Source organism: Moschus berezovskii, chromosome 15 (genome assembly GCF_049115385.1).
Source record: "Moschus berezovskii isolate FMDL1 chromosome 15, NW_MosBer_1.0, whole genome shotgun sequence".
Taxonomy (NCBI): domain Eukaryota; kingdom Metazoa; phylum Chordata; class Mammalia; order Artiodactyla; family Moschidae; genus Moschus; species Moschus berezovskii.
The window spans coordinates 73,718,348-73,724,347 of NC_142474.1; the positions used below are offsets into that span (position 1 = coordinate 73,718,348).

Below are 6,000 nucleotides of genomic sequence, written 5' to 3' on the forward strand. Positions count from 1 at the left end.
CACTGCCTCTTGCCACTCTTGTGGCAGTCACTCTCCCTCCCCTTCAAGCCCTCCTCTGCTTCACAGTACTCCAAACATTTTATTTGCCCTCCTAAAAGTAAAGCACAAAAATTGGAGCCCACCCCCCAAACAGATTTATATTTACCTACAAGTTGAAACTGCCCTCCTGAACCATAATGTAGGTATACTCTAGAACATGGACCAAAGAGAAGTTAAAAGGAGAAAAATAAACGGGTAAGATGTATTAACATTTTCTGGCATTTCCCCCATTTAGCTATCCTACCAGCCTCACCTGTAAACCCCCTGCAAAATTACTGATTTGCAGCTGAAGTCTTAGTCAGATAGGACAAGACCATGAAACCCCAAATGTCTTAATCATTAAAGAAAAAAAAAAAGACTATTCTTGGGGCTGAAAGTGACAGCAAAGGGATAAATTAAGAAATCCATCCAAGATGTCATCTTTGACAGCAGAAAGTGAAGATAGATTCATTTCCTGTTCCCACCTCTACTAAATTTAGTCTGTCTGATACCTGCTTGCTGCTGCTGCTGCTAAGTCACTCAGTCATGTCTGACTCTATGCGACCCCATAGACGGCAGCCACCAGCCTTCTCTGTCTCTGGGATTCTCCAGGCAGGAACACTGGAGTGGATTGCCATTTCCTTCTCCAATGCATGCATGCATATGCTAAGTTGCTTCAGTCATGTCCAACTCTGTGTGACCCTATGGACAGCAGCCCACCAGGCTCCTCTGTCCACAGGATTCTCTAAGCAAGAATACTGGAGTGGGTTGTCATTTCCTTCTCCATGATACCTGCTTGGCCCACAGCTAATCTTAATCTTTCTGGCTGGATTTTAAATTTCATATTAGCACTGGAATAAAACTTGGACTTGGGAGGGTTTCTCAGCTCTTCAAATCAAACAAAGTGCATTACAAGTACAGGAGTGAAGGATGGAGCCCCTTCTTATATCGGGGTCCCTGCTAGTTCTCCTGCCTGGAGAATTCCATGGACAGAAGAGCCTGGTGGGCCGCAGTCCATAAGATCACACGGAGTCTGACACGACTGAAGCAACTGAGCCTGCACACTGCTGCCTGGCAGCTGTTCCCCCAGCCTACAGCTGTGGAGAGGCCGAACAGTTCTTGCAAGATCAAAGACCAATTTAGTCTGGCCCCAAAATAGATCTTCAGCCATAATTAACACTCAGGTTTACTTTTCCTGTTTTCCCATCAAAGCAAATTAGCCTAAAGAAAATGGCATTCCCAGTGACCAAAGGTTAGAAAAATCGTCCCACAAGTGTTGTGAATTCTTTGTCACCCCCAATTTCTTTCACCAGGGAGGTTCCTGGCATGGGGGTGACAGCCTCAATGGCAAAACAGGACGTGTCCTCACCAGCGCCCCGGCTTGGCTGCAATCAACTAGAATTAATTGGTCTTGGGGGTTTTTTTGTTGACGGTAACGGTGGTTTCATTCTCTTTTTCTCTTTCTTTTCTACTTGAGAGCCTCAGATGGGCAGACATGGAAACAGCTTCTCATTTGCATAGAGCTTGGCGGCCAGGGGTGAGTTGAGGACACGGGCCTGCCTTCTTGGCCAAGGCAGGAAGTCAGCTGTAAGAAGCAACCACGTTTCAACCCTGGGTGGCTTTTTTTTTTTCCTCTCTCCATCATTCATTTTGGAAGAAAACAGAAGTTTAATTTCAAACAGACCACAGACCCTGGGAAGAGAGTGGGGAAAGAAGGAAGTCCAAGGCTTCAGGCTGGCCCTATCATTCTTGCCTGTCCTCTCTTTTCCTTACTTAATTAGGTTGCCGAGCCATCAAACTGAAAGCGGCCCGTGGTCCTCGGCCAGCCCAGAGGCGGCTAGTGACGATGAACAGTGGCAGACAGTCCACAAGGGCCTCCCTTCCACATGGTGGGGTGCTGGCATTAAGAGAGGTACAGTCTTTCTCCAGCCACCTGGGCCCAGCCAAGTGTGAGGGTTTTTTTGCCTTCCACCTGAGAGAAGCCTCTGTTTCAAGGAACATTTCTGCACGAGCGGGTGAGAAGTTTTAGCAGAACGAACCAACTCTGTGGGAAATGGCTACATCATTTCCAAGCAAATGGGTTCTTTCTCACTGGTCTTCAGGTGCAAAGACCCCCATTTTTTTCTCTTGATTTGAATCTTTTTCACAGATCTGTGGTTTGCAGCTCTGCTCTAGGCTCCATGTGAGATGCGCCCAGAGGCACAACAGAGGAGCCTCTCTCTGCTCTGGGCATGAAAAGGGCAGTGGGCGCACCTCAAAGGAAACTCAGTTCCTGTGAGTGGCACCTGACCACAATTCATGTCATCCATCGCTCTCGGATAAAACAACTAACTCTGCCCTGACAGAAGAAGCAAAGGTGCCTGATGGTGTATTTATATGTCGGCTTGTCACAAGGAACCAAAAATGGGAAGTCACCACACACTGATAAGATATGTGGTAACATCTAGACATGCACATAAATGTCATGTTTATGAGAGCGTGTCACCATTTTGGTAACAATTCTGAATTATCTTGTTCCCATACCAGAGTACATTGGTAAAAGATGTACTTCCAGACCCTTAGAATGCTCCCAATTATTGAACCAAAATAATATGACTTCCTTGACCATCATGTGCCCCACTAAGTCACAGTTTCAGAAATACCTTCATCCCACAAGTTGTCTTTTCTATGGTCATCAATATTTTCTCTTATACCACATTTCTAACTATATTTCTAACAACAACAACAAAAAGAAATACTTTTATCACCTGAAAAGTTGGACAAGGTTTTCTGAGCCTCTCACTAACTTAATGTGTAACCCTGGAAATCCACTGGACAGAGCAGCTCTGTGTGCAAAATCACGCCAAACTGGACTTCTGATGACCCGGGATCAAACCCACATCTTCTGCATTGGCAGGTGGATTCTTTACTACTGAGCCACCAGGGAAGCCCATCCCACCTCACACTGGTCATTAAAAAGTCTACGGATAACAAATGCTGGAGAGGGTGTTGAGAAAAAGGAATCCTCCTACACTGTTGCTGGGAATTCAAGGTGGTACAGCCACTATGGAAACCAATACAGAGTTTCCACAGAAAGCTAAACAGGGAACTATCATATGATCCAGCAATCCCACTCCTGGACATACACCCAGACCAAACCATAATTCAAAAGGATACATGCACCCCTATGTTCATAGCAGCACTATTCACAATAGCCAAGATATGGAAACAACTGAAGTGTCCACCAGCAGAAAAATGGATAAAGATGTGGTACATGTATACAATGGAATAGTACTCAGCCATAAAAAAGAATAAAAGATTACAATTTGTAGCAACATGGACGCAGCTAGAGGTTATCATGCTAAGCGAAGTAAGTCAGAAAGACAAATACCACATAATACCACTTACATGTGGAATCCAAAATATGGCACAAATGAACTTATCTACAAAACAGAAACAAACTCACAGACATGGAGAACAGATTTGTGATCTCAAGGGGGGAGGCTGGGAAGGGAGAAGAATGGACTGGGACTTTGGGGTTGGTAGACACAAGCTATTGCATATAGAATGGATAAACAACAAGGTCCTACCATAGCACAGGGAACTAAATCCAATCTCCTTGGATAGACCATCATGGAAAACAATATATTTAAAAAAAAAAAAAAGAATCTCTATAAGTTTAAAAGTGAGTCACTTTGCTGTACAACAACTGGCAGAGATTGGTACAACCTTGTAAATCAACGATACTTCAGTAAAAAAATAAAATTAAATTTTAAAATACAAAACAAAACTGCAAAACTGAAGTAACTATTCTACATGTTACGGATCTTCACGGTTGATTTGAAGCTAAACACCAAGATACGATGTCCTTTGAAGAACCAAGAGTATCTTCTAACTCATCAAGGACAACAAATTTATAACTCAGAATCTGGCCAAGAACTGGCAGCAAAGACCGGAACCCGCCTGGCTTTCTTCTACATGGTTATATCTGGGAAGTCAGGATTTGAAAGTGGACACATTTGGGTTGAGGGAATAAGTCATAATCTAGTCGGATTCCATGTCTATTGACTATGGAGATGGGATTTCATTAGTCTTTGCCACTAAAATGATGTCTTCTTATCCAACTTTCCTGATGACTCTGAACATCACACCATTTTTAAGGTGCTGTATTTTTAAGGAAGCTTTTGAGGGCAAGATAAATAAGAATAGCTTGTGCACAAAACCTTCTATGGAAGGCCATCGAATAAATGTGTTTGCAAAACCTGCTTGTGTCCATGCTATCAGTGGGCTTTGGCTGCTGTGAATTCTCTTTGAGCTTGTCGTGCAGACATGTAAGCCACTGCAAGTCAACCCTGAAGAGTGCTTCAGTGTGTAGGGTTTAGGACCAAACAGATGCATCCAAATCGTATTCTGCTTTTAGCTCTTTGACCTTAGGCAAATGCTTAACTATTTTTAGTCTCACTTCTTAATTTGCAGTATGGAGGCTGATTAGACCGCACAAGGTTCTTGTGGGGATTATGTCTACAAAGGGTTTAGCACAGTGCCTGAAGCACTCAATAAGTAGACAGACAGATATTCAAATATCTTGAAGGAAAAAGTGAGTTCATTTCTCAGAAACTGTTCCTGGGGCAAATCATTCAATTACCCAAGTGATAAATAGTTTTCAATGTTTCACACTGGGGAGTATTATGAATTCTCAGCTCCAATTTGATCATCTCTTTCTTTATAAGAATTCCACTCATAATTATTTCTCATAACTCTTGATTATAATTCAATTCTGTTCAGGGAGAGAACACTCAGAGGTGATGACAGGGGACCTAAAATGTATTCTTCTCCTTGACACTCAAGTTCACAGTGCCATCAGGTATATTTAGCCAACTCCTAGTCAAAGCTATGGTTTTTCCAGTAGTCATGTATGGATGTGAGAGCTGGACCATAAAGAAGACTAAGTTCCAAAAAATTGATGCTTTCAAGTTATGGTGCTGGAGAAGACTCTTGAGAGTCCTTGGACAGCAAGAGATCAAACCAATCAGTCCTAAAGGAAATCAACCCTGAATATTCATTGGAAGGACTGATGCTGAAGCTCCAATACTTTGGCCACCTGATACAAAGAGCTGACACATTGGAAAAAACATGATGCTGGGAAAGACCTCCCTCCTGCTGAGAACAGGAGGAGATGGGGCCAACAGAGGATGAGAAGGTTGGATGACATCCCCAACTCAATGGACAATAGTTTGAGCAAACTCCAGGAGATAGTGAAGGGCAGGGAAGCCTGGCATACTGCAGTCCTTCAGATCGCAGAGTCAGACACAGCTTAGCAACTGAGCAACAACAACCATGTAGTCACTATCTATAAAATGATGTTTTCTGATTCATTGGGGAAGTGGTAGAAATAAATTAGATCATTTTTGCACAGAGCTATTAGCTCCTCAAAACAAAAGAATATATTAATTTTAATGCCATCAATTATATTGCTAATTTACACCATCAATTAACCTTCATATCGTGACACTGCACATGCCTGCACAAGTCTATCTTCCGCTAGTCTTCTCCCCTCCCCCTCCACCCCCACTCCTTATATTCATCATTAAACCAAACCCCACCTGCTTTTGCTTTCACTGGTAGCAATCCAAATTCTGGGCTCTGATGATCTGGAATCCGGGATAAAATGATCTGATCTGGAATGAATGATCTGGGATCAATCTCTTGATCTCCTGCCAGTTTCACAGAGTCCTACGGTGATAAGTAAGAAAAAGAAAGGAGATGACATTTACAGTCATTTTCGACACCCTGATTGTGAGGTAAGAATGGATATTGAATAAGCAAACACAGGTCCTTCTCCCACGAAGCCTGCTGAGAGCCAGATCCCCATGCTGGGCTCTCCATCCTCCTCCACATCCCTTCCCACATTCACTTTCCTTTTCACGTCTCTGGTCCCCAGAGGCCTTTGCATCTCTTAGAGACAGTTTGCCAGCAAGGTTCTGTTTCTAAGTGTGCCTTTCG

General features: G+C 43.2%; 1 long non-coding RNA gene across 1 annotated transcript in view; it reads right to left on the reverse strand.

The window, feature by feature from the left end:
• The window catches only part of LOC148775474 (uncharacterized), an 84,587-nt gene extending 78,857 nt beyond the window's left edge, over window positions 1-5,730 (reverse strand). Inside the window, exon 1 of the long non-coding RNA XR_016039244.1 lies at window positions 5,601-5,730. This is a non-coding gene — a long non-coding RNA (uncharacterized LOC148775474). The remainder of the gene's footprint in view (window positions 1-5,600) is intronic.
• Between the last annotated feature and the right edge of the window lie 270 nt (window positions 5,731-6,000).